A 15,712-nucleotide genomic window follows, 5' to 3' on the forward strand; every position below is an offset into this window, starting at 1 on the left:
CATTTTATTTTCGCGCAATGTCATCGCACTGCTTTGTTTCAGAAAATAATTGTGGTAACTTTTAGCAAAACGTTAATTATTTTAACGATGCATTTTTTCCTAATTGGGCACTACAAACTGTAATTTGTTTTTGTTTTGATCTAAAAACATCTAGATTAAACGCAAATTGATGTTGCTTGTATCATTAGAAACAAAGTCTAAGAAAACAGTACTCCAACTTTTAATAGGCATTAGACAAAATAACAGCGCAATGAACAACCATTATTCATTCCGCTGCGTACGAGCTAAAGTACAGTTAGCATGCACTACGCGGTTAGCAAGTTGTGACCGGGCCTGACAGGGGCTCCGCAAACATTAGGGGATTGCAAACTTTGAATTTCACTGAAGTTTGGTAACACTACCATAGTGAGGATAAATTCAAATCGAGCGTGAGACCACCGGAGTAGAATAAGAGAGGAATAGAAGGGTCAACACAAAAATATATGAAAGTTAATTGTCTTGTCCTCTATGTATTTGCAGTAAGTAAATAACTAACCCACAGTATGTTACTTCATTGTGCCATAAAATATTAACTAACAACATAAAATTTTAAATTACTTATTTATCAATCATTATGATTTAGCAATATTTAATACAGTCCTTCAAGGATCTTAAGCACTTCCATGGCAAAATTATTAAAGGGTTGATACTTAAGTTATAGTAATTTTGATGGTACATCAAAAATATCGATTGATGCTTTGGACAGTTACCTTTAACCTACCTAACCTTAGTGTAAAAGTACTCTAAAGTTCTGTCAAGTGACACCTACAACTCCGCCAAGTTAGTTTTCATTTTGGTGGTTAAATATTGCTTGTAGTAGACCTGTAAGTCGAATACAACGTAATAATGTGAATAAAAAATTAAACGTTAAAGTGACGCTGTTTTTGCCCTGAATCTTAGAAGTTGCGTTTCTACTCGTCGTAGCTAATCTAGATACTCGTAGAAATTGCACCTGCACTACCGGATTTTTTTATTTTTTTTTATGAAATAAGGGGGCAAACGAGCAAACGGGTCACCTGATGGAAAGCAACTTCCGTCGCCCATGCACACTCGCAGCATCAGAAGTGCTGCAAGTGCGTTGCCGGCCTTTTAAGAGGGAATAGGTTAATAGAGGAGGGTAGGGAAGGGAATAGGGTAGGGGTTAGGGGATTGGGCCTCCGGTAAACTCACTCACTCGGCGAAACACAGCGCACGCGCTGTTTCACGCCGGTTTTCTGTGAGAACGTGGTATTTCTCCGGTCGAGCCGGCCCATTCGTGCCGAAGCATGGCTCTCCCACGTATTTGCCTACATTCTGCTTCAGTGTTAAGAATTTTTCGACATTGCAACTAGACAAGCTGTTTTTACAATACAATACAAAAACACTTTATTACACACCAAAAGACACTAAATAAAAACAATTATCTATATATTATATAAAACTCAAAGGTGACTGACTGATTGACATAGTGATCTATCAACGCACAGCCCGAACCGCTGGATGGATCGAGCTGAAATTTGGCATGCAGGTAGATGTTAAGACGTAGGCATCCGCTAAGAAAGGATTTTGATAAATTCCAACCCCAAGGGGTTCAAATAGGGGATGAAAGTTTGTATATAATAATACTTAATAGCGAAGCCGCGAGCAAAAGCTCGTTTTATATAAAACGTGCCGTATAATGATGCACAAAAGGCGAACTTATTGCAAAGACTTCTATTTAAACTGATTACGTCTTATTGCTAATAAGTATTAAGCAATATTTTCCAGTTAACCTAGTTTTTAATATTTTGCCACAAGATTACATCCAAATAACCTGCGGCATTGCAGTCTTCGTTTTATTTTAATAAATGTCTGATAAAAATGATAATTATATTCATATTAAGTACCGAATAACATGCAAAAAATGATAATTTTAAAATTAAACATGTAGTTTTATTTTTATGAAAAAACATAAAACTATGCATATTTGAAACACCAAGAGTTACTTACTATGAATTATACTTGGAGTTTTTTTTTTTTTTAACTTCAGCAGCTGATGACCTCAACAAAGCAAATGTTGGCGTTTCAACTCTATAGTTCCACGCTCAATAGAAATAAACGTTACATTCACAAAGCTGTACAAGTATCTTAAAAACAGCAATAAATGCGAACATAAACGTAGAAAGATACGCTCCTATAAAGCTCCGAACACTTATAAGTTTGCCTTTAGAATGCACTGCTGGGAAGGGAAGCTTTAAGAAATTGTTTAATTTAAAAACTCCCTGGAACTTGGCATTCAAACTGCCAGCAGGGAGTGTGGTTTTAAGTTGTATCCGCTTTTGCGTTTAATTAAAACGACATTAGTAGTAGGTCGCCGGTTAAAAAATACTTTACTTTATGGTGTGATAAAACATCCTACACACAACAAATACATAGTGTGTATTACACTATGTATTTGTTCTTTATGATTCATAACTCAGTACATAATATAATGTTATTTACTCCCTGTATGATATTATATTGTATCAACATAATATTATGTACAACACATTTGTCCCACTGCTGGGAAAAAGCCTCCCCCAAAGACTTCCACATATCTCTCTCCTGCGCCACCGCTGGCCAGCCTGGCTGGTATGCGTAATTGATTGTACTGTCGGTTCTTGGTGGAAATTCATGTTGAACACTTATAAAACACAATTTTTCGTGCACTTTTTCCACTTTTATTTCGAAACCGGTCGTGTAATTTGTTAAACATTTTAATAATATCCTAATATAGTGGAAAAAGTGCACGAAAATTGTGTTCTATAATTAGTGGCTGGTATGCCTCCAGCTCATCACGCTATCTTTTTCTAGACCGGCCTCGGCAGCGGCGTACGTCTTCGGGTGCCCTCTGTTCAGATTCTTGCCCAGCGGTCGGAATGCACACGGCCAACGTGATCCTCCCAATCCCACTGTAACCGGTAGTTCAATCAAAAATGTAATCTTTTTTAGGGTTCCGTACCCAAATAGTGAAAACGGGACAATATTCCTGAGATATCTGTCTGTCCGTCTCTCTGTCTCCAGGCTGTATCTCAAGAATCGCTATAGCTAGAGTTCTGAAATTTTCACAGATTGTGTATATCTGTTGCCGCTATAACAACAAATACTAAAAACAAAATAAAATTAATAATTATCCCATGAAACAAACGATGATTTAAGTTTGGCCTTTTTTGCTCGATATCAATAATGGCAACAGGTAGGAACTTGATATTTTCACAAAGGCCTTATATGAGTACTTCAATATTTAAGAATAATATTAAAATAAAATAAAAAAAATAAGGGATACAAAAACACAATTTTTCACCTATTTTTCCTCTATAACGGTACGGAACACTTCGCGCGCGAGTCCGACTCGCACTTGTCCGAATATTATTATTACACCAGAGCAAAAGTTTAGTTTATACTTATTTTATTAAACATAGAAAAAGTTAAACACTTTAATCATAACATGTCGGGAGTGTCGTGAGTGTAACTTTCAACCTAACTCCTTGTCAAGTGCTCCTGTCTCAACTTTTGTAATTCGCAATAAAAGGTTATACTCATGGGATAGGTATATGGGATTATACACACGCGCACTGCGGGAGCTTACTTTAATAATAATATAATAATAACTAGCGACTCGCCAGCTAGCAGACTAGCCAGAGAAAAAATTATTAATATCGATTCAGCAAATTTGATTTATATTCATTACTAGTTGTTGCCCGCGACTTCGTCCGCGTGGACTTTAGTTTATAGCGCGCGGTGTCAACAAAATTTGTGTTAAATTAAAAACTTTTTAAAACCCTGGTAACTGGTACCCCTCTTAGGGCCGCGCTACACCGGAATGGCAGCGCTGAAAGTGCTCGCCTCGCCGCTGCCATTCCGGTGTAGCGCGGCCCTTAATTAATCAAAATACCCAAAAACAGCTGTGCAGTGTGCACATAATCTATACTAATATTATAAATGCGAAAGTATCTCTGTCTGTCTGTCTGTCTGTCAGTCTCGCTTTCACGCCAAAACTACTGAACCGATTGCGATGAAATTTTGTACACAGTTATTCTAGAGTCTGAGAAAGGACATAGGCTACATTTTGATGTGGGAAAATATATTATTTCCATGAAAATATCGATGAAAATTAATTCGCATTGCGCGTGGGCAGCGCTCATCCCGGGGGTCCTGGGTTCGAGTCCCGCAGGCGGAACAAAAAGTTTTCAATGTTCCTGGGTCTTGGATGTGTATTAAAATAAAATTTCAAAAATCTTAAATGGGTCTTGGATGTGTATTAAAATAAAATTTCAAAAAAAGACAGACAGAGATACTTTCGCATTTATAATATTAGTATGGATTAATAGCGTGTAATATTCTAGCTCTGAAAAGAACTGTTGGTTAGCCCTGAGAAAAACTTTTGCGTATGTGTAGTTTTAAGGGCCTGTATTCCCAGAAACGGACGATTTTTAAGATTTAAAAGTGACAGTAGACACAAAAATATAGTAATTTAAATTCTGCTAATTTTTGCACTGAATTAAAGACAAAGAATATATATAGGGCGATTCGTTTTTTTGACTCGATTTATTTGATGTACTTATAAAAAACGACGATCAAAAAACTATAAAATAGCAGGCGCAAAGTGTGTGACTGAAAGCGTACCAGCCGAACCTTTGCGCCTGCTATTTTATAGTTTTTTGATAGTCGTTTTTTTCTATATCAATTAAATCGAGTCAAAAAAACGAATCGCCCTAGATATATTCTTTGTCTTTAATTCAGTGCAAAAATTATGTATCTGAAAATTCCAAATAATTTGGACATAGTATGGAAAATTCGTTAAAAGAAAAGGTAAGTTTGAGATTTTTTTCTATCGAGTGAAGTTCATGATATTATGTAATGGAATATAAATTCCACTGTGTTAGATCCTTAACTAATACATATATTTTTTTTAGAATTTAAATTAATATATTTTTGTGTCTACTGTCACTTTTAAATCTTGAAAATCGTCCGTTTCTGGGAATACAGGGCCTTAAGAACAAAATCTAAAAAAAATCGCATGAAAATTATTATAAGACTTCATACCTTACGTGTACCTTACTCATAGATAATATAAATTCCCCTCTCGCACGCGCACTCCCGCCTTGATTCGCAACGGGCCGTGCAGTAAACATCGTAATATTTTAATTTTTCCATAACCTCAAAACCAAACGTCCAATTTTAGTCATTTACAGACCAAATATTATCTACATAAACTGTACTTAGTGACGAAATAATTTATTTTGATAAGGATTAATAGCATGAGTATAATAAACGTGTTTAAATGTAGTCCAAAAAAATTAAAAAAAAAATAATTAAAAAAATGGTTATTGTGCCTCACTCGACATAGATAGGTATAGTGTGTCGCGGACTTTTTTGTAGATATTTATAAGACCTACAACTAATTAGAACATTTTATGGTTCTATCTTTTATAGTTTAGGCAGCGTACGCAAAATAAGTAACTTTTCTGGTTGATTTTTTACAACTTGTGTCCGAACAACCCGAATATCTTTAACGGAAACTTATTTTTTCCAAAATAAAATTTAACCTATGTTACTCGTGGATAATGTAGCTTTCGAATGGTGAAAGAATTTTTAAAATTGGTCCAGTAGTTTTTGGGCCTATTCATTACAATTATACAAACAAAGTTAACCTCTTTGTAATATTAGTATAGATAGATAATATCTATGTACGCTTCACACCACGGCAGTCTGGCCCCGTGCTAAGGACTGAAGGACTTCGGTTACGGGTACCAGACAACGGTTATAAGTATATTTAATACTTTAATGCTATACATATATATCGGCTCTTGACTCGGAGGTCGTGGGTTCGAATCCCGCGTTGGAAACATGTTATTTCCAAGTTTGGTTAGGACAATGCAGGCTGATCACCTGATTGTCTGACAAGTAAGATGATCCTTGCGTCGGATGGGCATGTAAAAAGTCGGTCCTGCGCCTGATCTGTCGCCGGTCGTGTCGGTCTTCCGTCCTACTGGGTTATGAGAGTAAAGGAATAGAGAGTGCTCTTGTGTACTGCGCACACACTTAGGCACTATAAAATTACTCCTGCGTAGCTGGCCTGGTTTCAATGAAACTGACCACCGTCACCGAAACCGGTGTGGGAGCTTTTATTATATTACTATACATATATATTTTAGGTTTTAATTATATTATGATACACAAATTTAATACACATCCATGACCCAGAAACTTTGAAAACTTTTTTGTTCCCTCGGCGGGATTCGAACCCGCGCTTGAGCTACCCACAGCGCACCAATTGAGCCACAGAGGTTTGAACTTTAACTTTCTCGTATAATAATATTATATACTAGATGACGCCCGCGTTGCGCCAAAGTTCGGCTATCGCGAGGGAACCGTACATTTTGCCGGGATAAAAGTATCATATTATGTCCTTTACCGGGACTCAAAGTATTCCCATATCAAATTCAATAAAAATGTCACTTGTGTGACAGGAACAAAACACTGTATGACTATTCAAAGCTTATACAACGTTTATTAGTAAGGGGGCTTTTATATAATTCTTATTAAGAGCTCACCTGACTCTAAAAATCTATCATCGTCCTTCTCTCTTCACACTCACGCCCGTCTTTCATATGCCACGTGAAAAAGGACGGCGCGGAATCATCGCCGAGTTAGTTTTACTTGAATAAAAGACGAACTATAATGATTATGAAAAAAGTATTTTGAGCAAATTTAGGTTTTATCAATACCTTTTTAGATATTAAAAAATATTAAAGAAAAGACAGCAAACTTCGAAGATCCAAGCAAAAATGTGTCGAAAACAAGGTTTTTTGTAAAAAAGAAACTATCGAGCATTTTTTGAGTAATCGTGTTTTCGTCTTGAGCATTTAATCTTCATGAACTAAAGTTACTTGTGTCAAAAAATCAGTTTTCTAGACCTTACAGATTTTGAGGTCTAGGTTAAGTATGTAGTCAAGTTAGGGTCATATGCGCTCTTAAGCCGTTGCGTATCTATATTTTACCACTTCACAAAAAATATTTCTTTGCGGACTGTGCCGCCAAAAAAATAAAGGGGGTGTAACACAAAATTCGGATTTTTAATTATGAAAAAAGGAAAAAAGTTACTTGAACTACGTTTAGAATAAAGTTCTAGTGTCGTTTTGTGTTTCTATATTTTCTACTACCACACAGCTATATTTAGAAATTATGCAGCTTCTAGTTACATCACTGAATAAAATGTATAACATGATAAAATAAAGTAAAAATGTTCAACATAATATTATTTCAAACCCCGTAGTGTTGATACACCCTTAAACTTTCAAGGGTTTATACCTATAACTGCTTACTTCAAAAATAATCGTAAATTTTAAGATGAAAATAGCCCTTCTGAATATTATATTGCATGAATTTTTCTTTAGAAATTAGAATTTTTACGGCCTCCTTTCTGTTAACGGCTGAAAATTTCGGGAAAATATCTATGTTAAAATGATTGTTTTTTGTCGGAACCCGGAACTGAATAGAAAACGCTGTCTTGGGCTACAAATTCTTGGGCTACAAATTCTTGGATATCCACACTTATATTATGAATGCGAAAGTGTGTTGTAGGGTGTGTTTAGGAGAGGAGTAATAAGACCGAGAGTTGCAATAAGACTGTTTATTAAAATATAAGACATTGGGTTATATAGAGGTACATATTTCTTATTACACTACTACACCACCCATCCAAAAGAAAAAAAAAAAAAATGTTACATGGTTACATTTTTTTTGTATATGTGCTTAGCATACGATTACATTTTTATAATAATTAAGTACAAAAAAAAAAATTATATATATATGGCTACATTACTATCTAAGGTTACATTCAATGTTATAATATTATGATTACATAAAAATAAAATTATTCAATAAAAAGTTTAGTGCGATTTTTATGCACTATTTCATTTTTTCCATTTTTAATTATCTCTACGTTTGGTGAATTATCCTTAACTACCTTATATGGACCTGAGTACAAAGAACTTAACTTATTACCTGATTCATTTTTTAATAAAACTAAATCATTTTTCTTATAACTTATTGGGTTAGTATACTTATCATAAACTAATTTTCTTTTTTCTTTTGATTTTATTAAATTATTTCTAGCCTCTTTGTGGCACATTTGTAAACGATATTTAAGTTCCAGAGGATATTCATCATAGTTGTAAAGAGGGTCTAAATCTAAGGTTAAGTTACTAGGCAGTGAACATTTCTTCCCAAACACCAATTCATAAGGCGTGAAATTAGTCTCTGTGTGGACTGTAGTGTTAAATGCAAATGACCAAAATGGAAGCCAACTGCTCCATGTCTCAGGGTGATTGTCAGTTTGTAAACGAAGAAAAGCATTTAAGTTTTTATGTGACACTTCCAAAGCACCTAGAGACTGGTGGTGATAAGCGGTCGAATTTAATTGTTTTATATTTAGTAATTTACATACCTCTTGAAATGTCGATGCAATGAACTCTTTTCCTCTGTCTGTAGTTATTTCTCTCGGTACTCCATATCTAAGTATAAAATTATTAACAAAACTTTTCGCTACTTCCTCTGCTCTTTTTGAAAACAAGGGATACGCTTCGACATACTTTGTAAGTTCGCATTGTAACGTTAGAGCATATGAGTAATTATTATTATCAACTTCAAATGGACCTACCAGGTCTAAATACACCTTTTCGAATGCTGAATGAGCAGTCGTTGTTATATTCATTGGTTCTTTTATGGGTAACGAATATTTCTGACGCTGACATTTTTCACAACGCCTAACATAATCTCTAACATCGTTGTCTAGTCCAGGCCAATAATAATACTTTTTAATATTATTGGTCATCCTTCTCATGCCTGCATGGCCACTGCTAGGCAGGAGATGGAAATCATTCAAAATAACTTTTCTATCATCTTTATTGTATATAGTTTTTACATTATTTATTATACACACATGAGGACCGGTCCAGTTTTTTAATGATTTAATTTCTTCAACTAATTTCTTTATAAATTCTTTATTATCATCCTTTTTAATTATACATACTTCATTGACATTAATTAATTTACAAAAACAATCTAGTTCTTTCACAAATTCGCATCGCGTTATTCGTGAATCAGAGCATAGATATTTAATATAAATTATCTTTTTCTTTTCATCATAACAAAACGTCTTACTTTCTTTATTTATATTTCCTAATTTTCTACTCTTCTTTAAATTATCTGTATCTATCACACGTAGTTCTACCGATTCCGCAGGTTTGATATGAGTACTCACGACTTTCGGTTGCGCAGGCCTCAAGTCCGGACGTACTATATCTAACGCTGAAGGATCAGGTTTATTAATTTTTCTTAACTGAGCTCGAGTCATAACATTTACTATATTTTTATTCATTTCTATCAATTCCTTTGACGATATCACTATCCTAGATAAAGCGTCTGCCGCTGAATTACTTGAACCCTTAACGTACTCTACATCAAAATTGTATTCTTCTAAAATTAGCCTAAACTTCATAAGTCTGCTGGATGGATCTTTCATTCCAAACAGATAAACTAAAGGTTTATGATCCGTTCTGATTTTAAAATATTGACCATACAAATAAGGTCGAAAATATTTCACGGCCCAAACGATTGCCAACAGCTCTTTCTCTATAACAGGGTAATTTGATTCGGCCTTATTTAGAGTCCTACTAGTAAATGCTACAGGTCTCCCATTTTTATTTGACAAAATTGCTCCGATCGCCTTATTCGACGCATCAGTTTCTAGTATAAAATGGTTTTGTTCGGAAAAATCGGGATAATCTAACACAGGAGGTGATATGATACAGTTTTTAAGTTTTTCAAAAGATTCTTGACATTTTTCACTCCAAATGAAATTAGAATTTTTTTTACAAAGTTGATTTAAAGGTTGAGCAATCTCAGCAAATTTAGGAATAAATTTTCTGTAATAATTTGTGAACGCGACAAATCTTTTCACTTCGTCGGTATTTTGTGGACGGGGATAATTTTTTACAGTATTTACTTTATCAGGATCTGGCATTATACCTTTATTCGATATTAAATGACCCAAATATAAAATTTGCTTTTTAAGAAATGTACATTTAGAAGGATTTAATTTTAAATTAACTTTTCTCAATCTCTCAAACACATCCTGTAGATTTTTGTTGTGATTTTCTAAACTTCTACCAAAAACAATGACGTCATCAAGATAAATTAAACATTTTTCATAATTTAAACCTGACATAGCCAAATTCATCATTCTAGAAAATGAACCGGGACTTGTTTTTAAACCCATTGGCATTCTGGTCATCTGATATTGACCTGAGTTAAAAGCTGTAAATTTTCTACTATCTTTATCCAAATTAACGTTATAATAACCTTGGTACAAGTCCAAATGTGTGAAATAAATACTTCCAGACAAGGATTCTAAAATCTCTGTTATATCTGGGAGCGGATACTTGTCATCTTCTATGCGATCATTTAATTTACGGTAATCTACTACCAAGCGCCATTTTTTCTTACCAGTTTCATCTACTTTTTTAGGAACTAACAATATTGGGCTCGACCAGTCGCTTTTACTAGGCTCTATAATTCCTTCTTTAAGCATGTTACTGATTTGTTGTTTAATTTCCTCTTTCTGGCTTCTAGGCAATCGGTAAGGCTTTGAAAATACTGGCTTAGCATCTGGTTTTAAAGAAATGTTATGAGTATAAATATCAGTTGTTTTTAATTTATCTCCCGGCAAATAAAAAATATCTGCGTACTTCGCACAAATATTTTGAATACTCTCAAACTCTAATTTATTTAATTTATTTATATTTAATAAAGAGAACAATTTCTTTACTCTTTCCGAATTATTCTCATTTTCGTTAAAAGTGCAAATATCGTAATCCCTAAGATCATATATTTTAGGGTTTAAATTCGACAATGTTACCATTTTTTCTGTAGTATTCAAAATTTTTATCGGTATTTTGCCGCTAATCGGCCTCGCTGCGGAACTAGCCAAATAAATACCGTCTTGTAATTCTTCTGAACAAACAATGCAATCCGATTTAAATTCGGTTGGAATAAAATGTATAGATTCGCTCCGGGGTGGTATCTCCAAAATATTTACATTATAATTATTAGTAATAGGTAGTGAAATAATTTGATTTTCTAATTTTAGTTGTAAAATATTTTTCTCAAAGTCTAAACACGCGCCAAACCTATTTAAGAAATCTCGACCTAAAATTCCGTTTGACAAAATTGGCAAGGAATTAAAAACAAAGAACTTATGATTAATTACACTTCCATTAAATGATATTGGAATGTAAGCATAGCCCATAGTTTGAACTTCTCCACCTAGTCCGTTTATAATTACATTCTCTTTATGGAATGGAATGCCTAACTCTATAATATGTTTATATGATATAGCACATAACGACGCGCCCGAATCTACCAAGAATGAATAAGTTTTATTGCATGGAGAAATTAATAATTTAATAAAACAATTACTATTATTACTAGCCATAATTGAATGTTTTTCTTTAGTCACGAAAAAATTTATCTAGTCGAGGCTCATCTAAATAATTTTCATTTTCATTAATTACATTAACTGTATTTCTCCGAATCCCTCGATTTCCGCGGTAATTATAAAACGTACCTCGATTGTTCCGGGGATAGCCGCGGGCAAGGTGCCCTCGACCTCGCGAAGCTGACTGCTGCCATGTGCTGCTCGGTGGCTGCGAGTGTCCTTGAGGCCTATTGCTATGAGCTCTATATGAAGACACTCGATAATTACGTGGAGGACGTAAAAACCTAGGATTGTTGCCAAAATGTCTATTATAAAAGAAATGTCTTTTGTACATACCCAGCACCTCTCCAGCTGCTGATGATGAAGTCTCCTCATCCTGGGCTGCTTGTATGGCATCTTTCAGGGAGTTGTAATTTCTAGCTGAAATTATAGTACTGAGCCTACGATTTCGCAAGCCATCGGAAAACTGTTTAATCGCCTGTTTTTCATTTATCGGTTTTAAAATATTGTAGCATTCCGAGTTTCCGTTAGCCTGTGATATAGTAAGGTCTACAAATAATTCTGTAATTTGCTTTCCATAGTCAGAAATAGACATTTCATTTTGCCTTATTTTTTGTAATTTATTTTGAATTGCAGTTGCACCCTTTTTTGGTAATAATTCTTTATTCATATCACTTATTAAACTGTCAACTGTAGTATAATCGTCTTGAAGACGCAACTTAGCTTGTTGAGATAATCTGCTTTTTAAAACAAATTTAATTAAATTTTTCTTACACTCTGGTTTGGTTAATAAAGAATCGTAATACTTAATGTTATCTATTAATTGCTTAATACTTGTCTCGTCATCGGACATAACAGGTAATAAAGTCAAAGCCGTTTTTAATTCAAAAGTATCCATGTTGCTATGAGACTCAATTTCAATATTTTTATGCTGACACAAATTTAAAATATCCTTATATAATAATTCAAAATTTTTGCGATAGTTTTCATAAAATGGAACGTCTTCTGATTTAATTTTCCCTTTACTTAAGTTTTCTGTAAAAATTGCCAACCAACTAGAATATTCGCTATAAATAACAATTGCCTCATTGAGCTTAACATTTAATATATTCCCTACACGTCTATTCGGTCCAATTTTTATTAAATATGTTCTAACTTCTCTTAATTCCTCATATAATTTTTCTAAAGAAATGTTCATAACTTACCAATTTAGCACCAAACGTAGAATTCATTTATTTTAGTATAGGTTATAACTACTTTAAAAACATTTTAAGCACATAAAATTACAGTGATCAAGCACGAGTACACTCAGTAAAATAAAGAATATTTTATAGTACACAATACAATTAATAGCTTAGAGTTCAATAATAAGTTCATTTAAGTCTCTACATTGGGCTGCGCGACGCGAGACGTAATAATATTATACGATATACGATTATATACGATTTAACACTAAAACTTTTACGCATTTTATACGCACGTAAACGCGACACTTTATTTTTCACTCCGACACTTTTTTTTTTTTTACACCTTCGAGAAATATGCCTTGGGTGGATTGGGCTGCTCCTCTATAGCTGCGGCGGGTTGCTGCTGACGAAAAAAGGACCTCCGGAAATTATTCCTGTTTATTTCCGAGGCTATCCATCCCATGTGGCACCGCTTATATATTCGGTACACGCTGTACAAGAAACCCAAGCCGAACATCAGCACGATGACGGCCAGCAAAATATTGGTGGTTGTGACATGAGAACGGAATTCTTCAATTCCAGCTTGATTATTCCCAACTGCATTTTGGACAATCACGGTCTCCTCCTTTGATTGCTGTTTCCCCATTTTTATCGATAAATAATGTCTTTTGATGTACTTGAGACACGTACACACCGTAACGCGAACGAATAAAAATTAACGCCATAATTATTTAACTAGATTAAATTATAATATCAGTTCTTTGTCTTAGCACTGCACAGAAAGTTCAAAGTTCCATCCCTTATACGGAGAGTCTCATATTCGCGGCGCGAAACCCGATGGCAGGGTCGCCATGTAGGGTGTGTTTAGGAGAGGAGTAATAAGACCGAGGGTTGCAATAAGACTGTTTATTAAAATATAAGACATTGGGTTATATAGAGGTACATATTTCTTATTACACTACTACAGTGTCTGTCTGTCTGTTACCTCCTCACGCCCAAAACCGCTGAACCGATTTTGCTTGATATGGAGGCACTTTGAGTCCCTGTAAAGGACATAGGATACTTTTTATCTGGGAAAAACTGTACGGTTCCTGCGCGATAAACGAATTTTTGCGCAATGGAGTTGCAGGTGTCATCTACCCCTAAATAATTGACAAACTATCAACACCCTCTGCCCCTGCTAATACAAAGTGTCGAGGTCAAATATCGTTCTGTCTAGCCTCCTTTACGCCGAACGCGCCATAAGGAACTTCGTTCCAACAATGATCAAGTACATATTCTTACATAGAAGTACACGTGAATCACGATACGCTAGTGTGAATTTGTAGTTTTTATTTCATACTTTAAATTGATTTATAATAATATTACCTGTTCTATAGATTCATTAATCTTTTGTACCTCAATGTATGTATAACGTAAACTTACTACATGAATATTGTATTATAAAACAATTAGTGTTTGAAATCCCGATTACAGTAATTATCTTTAACTAGCTGTCCCGGTGAACTTCATGTCACTTTAAGACTTTCCCTGGACTTCTACGAATATTTTAAGACTAAAATCAGCCCAATCTGTTCAGCCGTTTTTGAGTTTTAGCGCGACTAATACATTTGAAAATCCATTTTTATATATAAGAAGACTAGCTGTCCCGGTAAACTTCGTGTCACTTTAAAACCTACCCTGGACTTCTACGAATATTTTAAGACTAAAATCAGCCCAATCCGTTCGGCCGTTTTCGAGTTTTAGCGCGACTAACACATTTGAAATTCCATTTTTATATATAAGAAAGAAGATAATCTTATATCTTATATATATATATATATATTTATAATTGGAATCTCGGAATCCACTCCAACGATTTTCATGAAATTTAGTATATAGGGGGTTTCGGGGGCGATAAATCGATCTAGCTAGGAATCATTTTTAGAAAATGTCATTTTATTCGTGTTTTATCGAATACCGAGCAAAGCTCGGTCAAATAGCTAGTATCTATTTATAGTAAGAACACAGAAACATAATTATTTTCATAACTCGGAAACAAAAATTCAAAACAACTTTAACTTGGGCCCACCTGTTAATATTCATCAAAAACAAACCACAAAGAACACCAAAATATGCATGAAAATGTATTTCACAATATTACTTTATAAACAAGTTTAGTCAGATTTATGAAAGAAGTTTTAGATGATTTTTAGGGGCAGGACTAAGCTGGCAGGTGTCCTTTAATATATTTTTATGAAAAACCGTGACTCGCACCATGCAATTATGTAAATACTAACAACCACCGAGTTTTTTTCCTTGTTTTTTGTAGTACCTACTCGTACATAATATGTACGTCTGATACACCAGCTACGCAGCTCAAGAGACTTTTTTTGTATGATTATCTTATATATAAAATACTCGTGTCACAATGTTAGGCCGCATACTCCTCTTTTATATGCATATTCAGTGAGTCTTAGAATCGGCTACTGGGTACTTTTTATATTGATAAGTGCATTTGTTGAATAAATAAGTAATAGTAAATTATTACAAATCGAGACTGACGGCGACCATTGTTTGTGCGACGGGATAGCGATGGACGTTGCCATGGTGATATACTTATTTAGTCACTTCAATAAAATAATACGGGCGAAATATTTTATATGGCAAAGAAACGTTTGCCGGGACAGCTAGTTACTTATAAAATAATATACCTTCCTTCTTGATAATCTTTAATCTTAATGTGCCTAAGCCTGGTTTTCGAGATTTTTTTGCGGTAAGTTATTTTATTCACTAGAGGCTCTGACTGACCACAGCCCACCGTCTAACAGATAACTAATCAACAACGCTATTGATAACACAAACTCACATCAAAATCTCAGAAACTTTGCATTACAAACAGCGAAATATAATTTGTTATTCAACGAATTGGTTTCCATAACCGCCCGATTTCTAACAACTTAATATTGCATTAGGAGTGAACTGAGTACATAACAATAAATCTGGA

This window comes from Aricia agestis, chromosome 4, assembly GCF_905147365.1.
Source record: "Aricia agestis chromosome 4, ilAriAges1.1, whole genome shotgun sequence".
Taxonomy (NCBI): domain Eukaryota; kingdom Metazoa; phylum Arthropoda; class Insecta; order Lepidoptera; family Lycaenidae; genus Aricia; species Aricia agestis.